Source organism: Dreissena polymorpha, chromosome 5 (assembly GCF_020536995.1).
Source record: "Dreissena polymorpha isolate Duluth1 chromosome 5, UMN_Dpol_1.0, whole genome shotgun sequence".
Lineage (NCBI taxonomy): Eukaryota > Metazoa > Mollusca > Bivalvia > Myida > Dreissenidae > Dreissena > Dreissena polymorpha.
In genome coordinates this window covers 95,593,218-95,604,831 of record NC_068359.1, presented here as the reverse complement: position 1 = coordinate 95,604,831, position 11,614 = coordinate 95,593,218, and the positions used below count along the sequence as shown (strand labels likewise).

Sequence of the window (11,614 nt, the reverse complement as noted above, 5' to 3'; positions counted from 1 at the left end):
CATTTAAAAAACAAATCAAGTCTCAAACCCAGATTTTTAACGAAATTTAAACGAATACTAAACTACCAAGCACCGCGTTCAAAACGTGACCTAAATAACTTTGTTACAAGCGCATTTGTTGTTGATGTGTATCGAAAAAGGAAGATAAATACCTCAAAAGTCACTCGTAAGCCTTACAAAATATCAAGGTTTAAACTCGCTTTGAATCTTTAAAACTTCTGTCTTAAATTATGTAACAGTTAGGGCGAAATTTATTAATACGGCGTCGAAGTAAACAACAAAATCAATACATGAAATAATTATCTTGGTTTAAACCGTTTTTTATTATTATAAAGAAAATTTGAGCATGGCATGTGAAATTAAATTCATACAATAATCGATAAGAAAACAAGTTAATGCAAACTTATATGAATTCTTCTTCATATGTGTCTTCAGAGCGTTTAAGAAGTTAGCACGTGTAGCCATTTAAGGCAAATGACAAAACTTTAAAACATTGAAGTGTTAGCGAAGTGAGGATGTTTTAGATATATGAAAGATAGAGCATGAACAGTGTTTACACCGAGTCGGAAGACGAGGAACAATAATGGAAGAACGCTCGACATCAAATATGGTGGGCTGTTACCAGTTTATTTATATGAGAAACGTTTTGACAACACAGTATATCGTTGAACCCTACGAATAATTGTATAGTTTTGCTCAGTGTTAAGGTATGCGCATCCAGAGAGTAGGTTATTCGTTGTAAGAGGGTACATAGTATCTCCAAACAGATTGTTCCGCACATGTTTGTGGTGATGACAAAGTAGAAGGAAATGGTTTACAGTTTCAATTTCTCCACATAATGCAAAGAGGACTGTCTGTTAGTATTGATCTTCGAAATAGGTTATTATTTATTATCATTATTATTTAATGATTACCTTATTCAGCCGAAATTAATATTAGGTTTCAGATGATGCGTAATTTGTGTAAAATCGGTTGGTTTCATGTACATGTAGATGATGTTAACATGTAGAAATATTACGTGGCGTGATTGTTTTCATTTAAGCTTTTTTAAATGCGAAAAGCAAACATATTTACAACATTTCAACACTATTACTTATTTCTTGCATCGAAACAAGACTTACGTTCCATTATCATTTTAAATCGTCATCGCATAGCACTTCGCATGGCAGATAAATAACAATAAAACATGTCATCTTCCAGCTTTTATAAAGTAAAATAGAAATGGTGAATGTATTCATAAATAATTATACACAAACCATATATTGTATTCACTTTTAACGCAATGATGGCATTATCTTTTCTTGATAAAATAACATCAGTAACGTACATTTGTCACTTGTAAAATTGCATCAAGGTTTGGCGAAAACGTGTGCGATATGTTGCTCGAAGAAACATCAACAGATTTGAGCACATTAATAATTTAATTTCAAGTGTCTGCATTTCATCGTAGTTTTTCATTTCAGTAACTGTCTTGAAAGAGAACCTAACATAACTTGTATTTATGCGTAGATGTATGAAAAAAAGTAATCGTGTAACCGTTATAATCACTTATGCCCTTTGTCTTTAAAAATAACTGAGAAATAAGAAACGTTAAAGTATGTTAATTGTTACCTTTAATTTGTTATCAGTATAAGTATTGACCTTTAAGATATTGCCAGTGCATCACACCTTTCTCGATAAGTTGACACTTCAGTCAGTTAACACATGCTTTCCAAACAATGTCATTGAAGTTATAATAAACTGATTGTCAGACTAAGTGTGATGAGATAAGCGCAAAGGTTAACTGGTGTGCATTATGCATAATATTTTGCACAGAAATTGTGACAATGCAAATGTCGTAGAAAGTTCCGTGAACATTGGTGGTGATATTGTTGCTGAATGTCGAAACCCCGGCATTAGTGTTAACGCTACACTGCCACCTGTCTCCATCCAGCGACCGGTTTACGCGCAAGATAGTCAGAGTTGTCAGAGTAGCATTGACGCATGCGTAGTCGAATCCTTCAGGTAATGGCGATGGATCAGACGTACACTTGCCTTCCAAACCCCTGTCCATAGAGTACTGCCAAATCCATTTCTTAGCCAAGCTGTTGGGACTGCTCTTGGAAGGATACACGTTAGAGTCACTGAACTGTTTTCAGCAACCATCACATTGTCTGCCACTAGATTTGGGGTCTGAGTCGTTACTACAAATACGTACAATAAGTTAGAAATCCTTGTTGCTAAAACACAAAGTGTATTAAAATGATAAAAACGGTTTGGTCCTTAAAAATGGACACATAAAGCAAAAAAGAAACAATCCACTTTTTCTCAAACATGTCTTATTTGTATAAAAGAGTGAATGTGTTAAACGGTAAACAAAACGATACGGACTGTGTGTATAACAATTAGAACAGGTTCTGGGCTCACGTCATGTTTGAATGTGAATTTCACCTATAACCATGTTCAACATAAATTGCATCAGTTTTGAGCAGATTCTTAACGGCTCTCTGAGTATATGCCGTCGATTTCAGTTTAACTAATACTAAAACGAAGTTGACACCGAGATGGTCATATATTTACACAGTATATGGTCATATATTTTACACTGTATATAAATTGTATGATTGCCAGTATTTTCAGACGTAATTCCATATATTAAACAAATGTTGTGAGACTAATTCCTTAAATTAATATTTCAGTACATGATTTTGCAAAACGTTTAAAAAACGAAAATATAAAAGATAACTGCCACCAAGAATACAATTACATAAATGTATCAACATTTTTGAGGAAATACCAATTAAATATATCTTAATATGGAGTTTTTTCCAAACGTTGCAATCAGCTAGTTGTTTCAGTATCATTGGCCGGTAATACGGAATAATATAACAAAATTAATATTTTCTTTTAAATAAGTATTTAATTTATGATTGCTCCACTCGCATCATTTGTTTTAGAAACGCTTAGAATAACATGTATTTGCATTATTAAAAAGGTGGTGTCCGAGGAATATTTGTGTAGTAAATTTAAAAAAGGCAGTTTGTGTAGGCTTGCAATCTCTTTCGAACTAAATTAGACACCTAAAATAAAATTCTGTGAAATTGTATGAAACTGTTTAAATGAATTAAGTAAGATGACACTTTTAGAGGACGAACATTGACCGAAAAAGAGCAAATATGCATCGTTATAATAATGTTTGAATAATTGAGAAATATTTTCAATATGCCCCTTTAACGTCTAACGTTATCTTACACTGTCAAGTTATAAAGCGCTGCTTTGATTGTTCTGTGCAATGGAAGGTTGGTAGTCAGTGAGGAACACACAAGGGTAGTTAAAACCTGTGAAAATAATGTATTGGTGTCAATGCAAAATGGTAGCATCTGTCCTGCTATTTACGCGAACTTAACTTGCTTGTACACTGGAACAAAGAATGTCCTTGTAGCTTTTAAAGTGAAAAACAAATCATCATGACAAGAGATACCTCCTTAAATGTCCATGTTGGGCACATTCTGTTTGCTAGCTATGTGTTAATCATAGTTCCGAAATTAACCCATTTTTGCCTAGTGTCTAGAAAAAAGGCCTTGGCAAACAGCGTAGACCCAGATGAGACGCCGCATGATGCGGTGTCTCATCAGGGTCTGCGCTGTTTGCTGAATAGAATTTCTGTACGAAATATTCTAAATATAGAAATAAATATACTAGACATCCCTAATTTTGGAAATAAATTGATCCCATTTAGAAGGATGGGAGAGTCCACTTGGCATAAATGGGTTTAATGCAAATGCATGCACAATTATGTCACCTGTTTGATAGAGAATCCATAATATTAACCAATATACCGTGTTAACCACATGCACATTCATTTTGTTTACAATTGTGTACAAACTTTAACACATAATTTTTTAACTTGATACATGTGGGATGTCGAATATCTTTTAAACCGAGTGCGTACAAGGAACTTTATTTGAACTGGCTTACACCTTAGTACGGAAGCCCTGGAGGGACATTTTTTGTTACTTGTTAAGAGTTATTTGTTATTAACAAATTTGCTAGATCGAGCTTTGTAATCAGCTTGCTTCTGAAGTAGCAACCGTTTTTATCTTTTCATTTTAGTATGACTCTGGTCCTTCTGTCTGTAGTTTATTTATCATCGGCTGGTAAAATTCTGGAAAATGGGCCTCGGCCAGTGGCTGAACGAAATCATTAAACTTTACTGTATAATTACCTTACTCAAGTGTTGGATCATGGTTACTTGTATGCAGTTTCTAGGTACGCTCAAGATATTAACAATGTGAAGATGTTTAAATGTGGTGCATGTTTATTTTTAGAGATTATCACATAGTTGAGTGCAAGCGTATCCAAGAGGCTGATAAACTGTACAGTGCTGCTGCTTAAAACTAAAAGCGTGGCAAATGCTATATTCATCAAGCTGTTGCTATATACATCTACAGTTTTATGCGTAGAGGGCGTAGTTCCGTCAAATATACCACTTTTTGGAAATGGTCTCACCAGAAATGAACTAATTAAAATATACTTTATGGATGGACTAAAATACATTGAAATAGTTCTTTTTTGCAGAGCTAGTAATAGCCATATAGTTTTTCAGAGATAGTAAGAGCGATAAAATTTTACAGAGCATGCAAGAGTGATATAATTTGTCAGAGCTTTTAAGCGCATTATAATTTTGCAGAGCTAGTAAAAGCGATACAATTTTGCAGAGCTAGTGAAAGCGATATTTTGCAGAGCATATTAAGCAAGTGCATTATAATTTGCAGCGCTATTAAGTGCGATATAATTTTGCAAAGCTAGGAATAGATATATAATAACTCAGAGCTAGAAAGCTCGATGTAATTTTGCATAGCTAGTAAGCGCGATATATTTTTGCACAGCTAGTAACAGCGATACAACTTTGTAGCGCTAGCTAAAGCAATACTATTTTACAGCGCTAATAAGCGCGATAAAATATTAAAGCACTAGTAAGCGCGATACAATATTGCAGCGCAAGTGGCAGCGCGATATTATTTTTCAGAGCTAGTAAGCGCGTTATTATTTTGCAGAGCTAATAAGAGCCATATAATTTTGCAGAGCTAGTAAGAGCGATATAATTTTACAGAGCAAGTAAGAGTGATATAATTTGTCAGAGCTAGTTAGCGCTTAATAATTTTTTAGGGCTAGTAAAAGCGATAGAATTTTGCAGAGCTAGTGAAAGCGATATATAATTTTGCAGAGCTAGCAAGCGCGTAATAATTTTGCAGCGCTTGTAAGAGTGAAATAAGTTTGCAGCGCTAGTAATAGCAAAGTAGTTTTGCAGCACTAGTAAGCCCGATATAATTTTGCAATGCTAGTAAGCGCCATATAATTTTGCAGTGCTAGTGAAAGCAATACAATTGTGCATCGCTTATAACAGCGATATTTTTTAGCAGCGCTAGTAAGCGTGATATAATTTTACAATGCTAGTAAGCGCGGTATAATTTCACAGGCCTAGTAAGCAAAATGTAATTTTACAGCGCCAGTAGCTCGATTTAATTTTGACAGAGCAAATGAACACGATATAATTGTGCAAAACTAGTAAGCGCGATATAATTTTGAAATGCTAGTAAGCGCGATAAAATTGTGCAATACTTGTAAGCGCAATAAAATTATGCAATACTAGTAAGCAATACTGGTATAAATTGTAATTTTTCAGCGCTCGTAAGAATGACATTGAAGTTCGTTGTGCATAAATGTAAATTAATGCAATAAAAGAATATATATATACAAATAGTGCCCAGTGCTCTTGGTTACAGCTAATAAAAGCAAAATATAAAAAAAAACTAAATAAGAGCTTTTCCAAGGCCAAGTTCATTATGCTAAATTTTTAAGATTTAAAGTAAGATAATTGGACGTAAGGGGATATATTAAACTTACAAAGAATATTAATTTTTTCACAATATGCATATAATGGGTAATTATAGCATGGTAATGTTCAGTATTTCTCAATTCTCAAGTTCTCAATTCTGTCAATCAAAACGTGAAACGGTCCTTTTCAGAGATATATCGTGTGCCCTGTGCAATAATATAGCAATGCTTATCTTCTGCTGAAGTTTATATGGATACTTTCTAATAACTAATTTTGCAGTTGGACGTGCTTAGTTTCGAGATTCAGTATATCTTGTTAATGAATCTCAGCTGCCATTTTAGTGCAACCTGATTGCAAGAAACATGGTTTTATACGCGGATGTAAATCAGTTCAAATCCTGATGATTTTTATTGTTGTCATAAATTCCGGAAATAATCCTTAAATAAATATTGATAAAAGAGTGTTTGATTGTGTGAAGTGACATTTATCTTTATCTTACCTCCTAAAATACGAGTGGTGTACAGGAAACTTGAGAGTGAAGTAAACTAGATCTCGGACAGAGTCCGTAGGACACGGATAGCCCTAAATTCAACTTTTGTCGAATAAGATATAATTTAAGTGCACGGCGTCGCTGTTCTTCGAAAACTGCGTAAGTCAAATTTGGCGCAAATTGTTATTTGTTTTTATAAGAACGACGGGTTCACGAGTAATTTACTGCGAAAATACTGTATTTCATATCCAATTGGAAGGCATAGTTATGAGCACGTGAGAAAATCCTGAACACTCATTGGAGCACTAATTGTTTCTGCAAAATCTGCGTAATTAAATTTTTCCAACTTTTCAAAAAACATTTTTAAAATATTTTTTGAAGTTTTAAAATATTGTATTAATTTAGATAGTCTTAGTCAAAATGGGCATACTTTTTATTTATGAAAATATAAAAGCCTGTAGTTGTCATTTTAATTCTAAAAATGGACTTACGCAGTTTTCTCTTTAATATTTGGTTCCTTTTTTAGACTATCTAAATTATTATATTTTTAAAATATTTTTTTGCCTATTGAAAAGTTGTAAAAATTTACTTACGCGGTTTTCAAAGAACAGCGACGACGGGTTCACTGGCTTGTTGATATATATCTGTACAGTTTTTTCAATCTTACATCAATACTTTTGGAGGAAACAATTTGAAAAAAAAAGAAATTACAAAGTCATTTTAGCTAGTACGCTCTCATTTTGCAAATCAATTTATCAGAATGTTATTTTCTTAACGAGGATTTCGTGACGTTGTTCATTCAGAATACCATTCGCTCGCTTTTCTGGCTGAACAAAGGTTTAAGACAAAGCGCATGTGTATTTAAATTCAAAATATGCCGTTCGCTCGATTTTCTGGAAGAACACTGGTTTAACAAGAAACTCATGTGCATTTCAATTCAAAATATGCCGTTCACTCGCTTTTATTCCAAAACAAAGGTTCAATATGAAACTCATGTGCATTTCAATTCAAAATAGAAATAGTGTTGAGGTAATTTTGCATGTATTCTAAAATCTGACACCTCCCACAGATTGATAATATTTACAGCATGTCAAAGAGGAGAAATATATGAAATAGCGTATTTTTTTCAAGATGAATAGTGAATTAAGAGGTGCGCGAAAATATTTCTTTCGTGTGATTTTTTTTCTTTTTTTAAATTTTATCGAATTTAATTGAAGCAAACTGTTGGGTTCACTTATTTACATTTCCCACAGTTTATGTTATTAAGTTAATCGCAAATATGTACATCTAATACAGTGAACAAATTACAGACCGTCTCACATTATGTCACGGTACCATATTTTGGCAGATTTTTGAATAACTTTTCAAGCGGTCCGGTAAGTTGACGCAATAGAGAACAATCTTTAGCGGGATGTCTTGTGTTTTTTTTACGGACTGCATGCACACTGTTTACCTATCGTCAAATTGTGAAACCGTGGTAAACTTATTTCTCTAAATAATCTCCTTGGGATCGAAGGGTCGGTGATGCACTGTTCTATGTGACGTGAATTCAATTAAGATGAAGATTTTCAACATGCCCTCAGACTTAACCCATTTATGCCTAGCGTCCAGAAAAAAGGCCTTGGCAAACAGCGTAGACCCAGATGAGACGCCGCATGATGCGGGGTTTCATAAGGGTATGCGCTGTTTGCTCAAAGGAATTTCTGTAAGAAATATTCTAAATGTAGAAATAAATATGCTAGACAACCCTAACTTTGGAAATAAATTGATCCGATTTAGAAGGATGGGAGAGTCCACTAGGCATAAATGGGTTAAGAGGGACAGTGTTTTGTATAAGCGGTCCGGTTAGCTCACTCGGCAGAGCACGCGCCTTGTTTGCGAGGAAGGGATGGGGAGCCGGGCTAAAGTCCTTGACTGGCCGCACACTTTTCAAGTCCTGACGAATAAATGTCCTTTAAATATGCTTAAGAAATTATAACCATCCCAGTTTGAACTGACATCGCCAAAATATTGTAGGTAGTTTGGTCAAATTTCTTTTCATTACTTTGATTTTTCGATACGCGTTATTTTCCACTTAAATAAGGGTGTTTGCTGACAGAAATCTTCCACATCTGTTTGCAACATATCTACCTTTATATGTGAAATGCAGCAAAAATGATCTAATGTCAACTTGATATGCACAAACAATTTAGAAATGGCAACATGAATTAGAGTCGGTCGTGTTTGTGGAAACAAACAATATTTTGTAGGTCTAACTGTAAAATTCAGGGTTGAGAAAAAAGACAACTCGCTGTTAGATGATGCAAAAAAGTATTATAGTTCTTCTTTATATGTTACAGAATCGTGTTTAAATCACGGCATACAAAACGATGTACGAAACAAATAACTTATGATAGTATTTGTGGAAGAAGCTTGATTTATATGCACCAACACAATTTAATCATCATCACAAGAAATACCTCCTTAAATGTCCATGTCGGGCACATTCTGTTTACTAGCTACGTGTTAATCATGGTTCCGAAACAAAATGCAAATGCATGCACAATTACCTCACCTGTTTGATAGAGAATCCAAAATATTAACAAATATCCCGTGTTAAACACATACGCATTCATTTTGTTTACAATGGTGTTCAATCGCTAACACTGAATTTTTTAACTTGATAAATGTGGGTTGTCTGCATGTATCGAATATCTTTTAAACGACAAGAAGCTTAATTTGAACTGGCTTATAGCTTAGTACGGAAGCCCTGGAGTGACATTTTGTGTTACTTGTAAGGAGTTTTTTGTTATTAACAAATTTGCTAGATCGAGGTTTGTAATCAGGTTGCTTCTGAAGTAGTCACAGATTTTATCTTTTCATTTTAGTGTGACTCTGGTCATTCTGTTTGTAGTTAATTTATCTTCGGCTGGTAAAATTCTGGAAATTGGTCTCGGCCAGTGGCTGAAAAAAATCATTAAAATTTACTGTATAATTACCTTACTCAAGTGTTGGATCATGGTTACTTGTATGCAGTTTCAAGGTACGCTCAAGATGTTTAAAATGTGAATATTTTAATTGGATGCATGTTTATTTTCAGAGATTATCACATAGTTGAGTGCAAGCGTATCCAAGAGGCTGATAAACTGTACAGTGCTGCTGGTTAAAACTAAAAGCACGGCAAATGCTATATTCATCAAGCTGTTGATATGCACATCTACAGTTTTATGTGTAGAGGGCGTAGTTCCGTCAAATATTCCACATTCTGGAATTTTTCTCACCAGAAATGAACTAATTGAAATATACTTTATGGAAGGACTAAACTACATGGAAATAGTCCTTTTTTGCAGAGTAGTAAGCGAGGTATAATTTTGCAAAGCTAGCAAAAGCGATACAATTGTGCAGAGCTAGTGAAAGCAATATAATTTTGCAGAGCTATGAAGCGCGTTATAATTTTACAGCGCTAGTAAGTGCGATATGATTTTGCAAAGCTAGGAATAAGGATATCATTTTTCAGAGCTAGAAAGCCCGATGTTATTTTGCATAGCTAGTAAGCGCGTTATAATTTTGCACAGCTAGATACAATTTTGCAGAGCTAATAAGCGCGATAAAATATTGAAGCACTAGTTAGCGCGATATTGTTTTGCAGCGCAATTGAAAGCACGATATAATTTAATTTTGCAGAGCTAGTAAGAGCGATATAATTTTACAGAGCAAGTAAGAGTGATATAATTTTTCAGAGCTAGTAAGTGCGTAATAATTTTGCAGAGATAGTAAAAGCAATAGAATTTTGCAGAGCTAGTGAATGCGATATATAATTTTGCAAAGCAAGCATGCGCGTAATGATTTTGCAGCGCTTCTAAGAGCGAAATAATTTTGCAGCGCTAGAGATAGCAATATAATTTTGCAGCGCTAGTTAGCGCATTATAATTTTGCAATTCTAGTAAGCCCGATATAATTTTGCAGTGCTAGTGAAAGCAATACAGTTGTTCATGGCTTATAACAGCGATATTATTTTGCAGCGCTAGTAAGCGTGATATAATTTTACAATGCGAGTAAGCGCGTTATAATTTCACAGGCCTAGTAAGCAAAATGTAATTTTGCAGCGCCAGTAAGCGCGATTTAATTTTGCAGAGCAAATAAACACGATAGAATTGAGCAAAACTAGTAAGCGCGATATAATTTTGAAATGCTAGTAAGCAATACCAGTATAAATTGTAATTTTGCAGCGCTCGTAAGAATGACATTGGAGTTCGTTGTTCATAAAGATAAATTAATGCAATACAAAAATTATGTCTTTACAAATAGTGCCCAGCGCGCCTCGTTACAGCTTAAAAAAGCAAAATAAAAAACAACTAAATATGAGCGTTTTTCTTGCCCAGTTCATTATGTTAAAAATGTTAAGATTTAAATTAAGATAATTGAACAGAAAACTTTAGGGGATATATTAAAATTACAAATAATATTTAAATAGAGTCATTTCAACTTTACTGGAATTAACAGCATAGTAGGCGGTGCAACAACCATGATCTGTGACCTTTTTATACCAACATTACGGATCTCTTAAACACGATTGTTTGTACGGATTTACGCACACAATATACTTAATTATTTTTTATTTATTTTTTTAAATAAAATCAAAGATAGAAAAATGTTCCCTTAGTACAACGAAAATGTATAGAACACGAGGCACTGAAGTAAATTTGCAAATCTGAAATATATTTTTCTCAATTTGGTCAATCAAAACGTGAAACGGTCCCTTTCAGAGATGTTTCGTGTGCCCTGGGTAACAATATAGTAATGCTTTTCTTCTGCTGAAGTTTTATATGGATCCTTTCTAATAACTAATTTTGCAGTTGGAAGTGCTTAGTTTCGAGATTCAATATGATTTTTATAGTTGTGATACCTTCCGGAAATAATCCTTAAATAAATATTGATAAAAGAGTGTGTGCTCTTGTGAAGTGGCATTTATGTTTATCTTTCGCGGGGTGCACAGGACACTTAAGAGAAAAGTAAACTAGATCTCGGACAGAGTCCGTAGGACACGGATAGCCCCAAATTCAACTTTTGTCGAATACAATATGATTTGATGCACGGGTTCACGTGCTGGTTGATTTATATATGTACAGTTTTTTTCTCTTACATCAATACTTTTATAGGAAACAATTTGAAAAAAAGAAATGACAAAGTCAGTTAAGCTAGTGCGCTCTCATTTTGCAAATCCATTCAGAATGTTACTTTCTTAACGAGGATTTCGTGATGTTGTTCATTTAGAATGCCGATCGCTCGCTTTTCTGGCAGAATAAAGGTTTAACACGAAGCTCATG

At 34.1% G+C, this 11,614-nt stretch overlaps 1 long non-coding RNA gene across 1 annotated transcript; it reads right to left on the bottom strand.

Annotated features, from left to right (window-relative positions):
* Positions 1-1,189: 1,189 nt before the first annotated feature.
* On the bottom strand, positions 1,190-9,002 carry LOC127880775 (uncharacterized). Its single transcript, XR_008049736.1, has 2 exons — positions 8,863-9,002; positions 1,190-2,183 (listed from the first exon to the last, which is right to left on the bottom strand). It is a non-coding gene; the product is annotated as an uncharacterized LOC127880775 (long non-coding RNA).
* Between the last annotated feature and the right edge of the window lie 2,612 nt (positions 9,003-11,614).